The sequence below is a fragment of the Cryptotermes secundus genome, unplaced genomic scaffold (genome assembly GCF_002891405.2).
Source record: "Cryptotermes secundus unplaced genomic scaffold, Csec_1.0 scaffold6992, whole genome shotgun sequence".
In the NCBI taxonomy this organism is placed as follows: Eukaryota; Metazoa; Arthropoda; class Insecta; order Blattodea; family Kalotermitidae; genus Cryptotermes; species Cryptotermes secundus.
The window spans coordinates 6679-8960 of record NW_019724019.1 but is presented as its reverse complement, the minus strand read 5'-3'; positions in this window follow the sequence as shown (position 1 = coordinate 8960).

The window sequence follows — 2282 nt, the reverse complement described above, 5'->3', positions numbered from 1 at the left end:
GGAAGGCCCTTTCTACCATTTGTTGAAGCTTCAAATTATTTTAAATAATAATAAGTTGAAAGCAGGGTTCATTTTCGCAGAAAACATGTTCCGTCTCTCTCATAAATATAAATCCATTAATGCTGTTTAGGGATACACTCGTTGTTTATTGCGAATTCAATACAGAACACAGATTCAGTCCATACATAACAGGAAACTCATTACGCCTCTGTAACGAAGGCCAGCAGGTTAATGATGTTTAGGGAAACAGTTACTGTTTATCGTGAGAACCATACCGAACACAGATATAATTCGTACACCATAGGAAACATTATGTCTCCGCTAAAAAGCCCTACGGGTTAATGCTGTTTATTGTGAAAACCATACCGAACACAGTTCCAGTTCGTACATTACAGGATACATACGTGTATTACGTCACTGTTACAAAGCCCAACCGGTTAATGTTGTTTAGGGAAACGGGCGCTGTTTTGTGTTTTTTTTTTGTGAGAACCATACGGAACACACAGATCCAGTCCGTACATCACACCTGACCACCGCCAAGTTTAAGCAACTTATACTTTCTGTCTCGGGCTTCGCCTTGTCCGATGTTGCGAACATTCTCATTATCATGATTTTGTATGACTTCTGCTTGTTGCCTGCATAATTTTGTTATGTAATCATATACGTACGGGATTTTGAATGCCATGTGCAAATCACGGACAGGTGTGCGCCTTGGAAAATTGCCAATCATGCGGAGAACCTTGTTTTGCAGGCGCTGCAATTTCAATAAATGAGTGTCTGCCGCAAAATCCCAGGTGGGACTAGCATAAGTCATTATAGATGTAATAAGAGCTTTATAGAGGGTCAGTTTAATGTTAGTGCTCAATCGCTCACTTTGAAAAGGGAATATACTCTAATGAATGTTCTGAAGGCCTTGGCTTCGATCATTTCTATGTGTAATCTCCAAGTCACTGTCTTATCGAAGATTACACCTAGATATTTTGCACTACTTACAAATGGAATATTTCTTCCATTTATAGTAAGACAAGACTCAGGCGGTCGACGACCACGGGAGAAGTAGACCCCCCGAGTCTTATCTTCATTAATTTTTATATTCCAGCGCTCACACCAGGTCTCCATTGAGCTGAGACCGCGCTGGAGTTTTCTAACAATAAAACCCTCTTTGCGATCTGTCGCATATAGACATGTGTCGTCCGCAAAAAGGGCCAAATGAATACCATGGGTTTGGGGGGCATCATTAATATACACATTGAAAAGAGTGGGGGAAACAACAGAACCTTATGGCACCCGTGCTTGCATTTCCCTTGGCGTTGACATTTCGCCTTCAACAGAGATCCTGAATTTACGTTTAGAGAGAAAGGACCCAATAAGCTTGGTCAAAGAGTTGGGGAATTCCAATTTTGATAATTTAAACAGCAAGCCTGAGTGCCACGTGGTATCAAAGGCTTTTTCGATGTCCAAGAACACTGCAGCCGTAGACATTTTATTGTTGAAATTAAGGGTCACGTGGTCCGCCAGCCTCATACATTGCAATGTCGTGCTGTGACGTGCACGAAAACCAAACTGACTTGCGTTGAGCAGGTCTCTTTCTTGAATATGTTTATGGAGGAATTTCAAAATTACTTTTTCTTATAGTTTTCCTGTCCTGGACAGGAGGCTGATCGGAAGTAAATTTTGAGGAAATTTCGGGTCTATAGCCGGTTTTGGTAAAGATAATATTTTTGCTTCCTTCCAAGTATTTGGAAAGTGAGAGAGCCGAAAACAGTGATTGAATAAGTGAGTTAGGTGAACCAATGGTCTCCTTGGAAGGTGCCTGAGGCATTCATTTGGGATGCCGTCAATTCCACAGGCCTTTTTTAATTTCAGGGATTTTATTAATTTNGGCCTGATCAAATCCATCACGCATTTTCAGAGTCAGTCAGAGTCAGAGTCACGTTGCAACTGACGGTCAGTCAGTCTGTCTGTCTTGGTGTCGAGCCCCTGCTGGGGCTCATGACCAGATATTTTTTTTGAATGAAAGTTACTGTCTTGTCTNATCTTCATTAATTTTTATATTCCAGCGCTCACACCAGGTCTCCATTGAGCTGAGACCGCGCTGGAGTTTTCTAACAATAAAACCCTCTTTGCGATCTGTCGCATATAGACATGTGTCGTCCGCAAAAAGGGCCAAATGAATACCATGGGTTTGGGGGGCATCATTAATATACACATTGAAAAGAGTGGGGGAAACAACAGAACCTTATGGCACCCGTGCTTGCATTTCCCTTGGCGTTGACATTTCG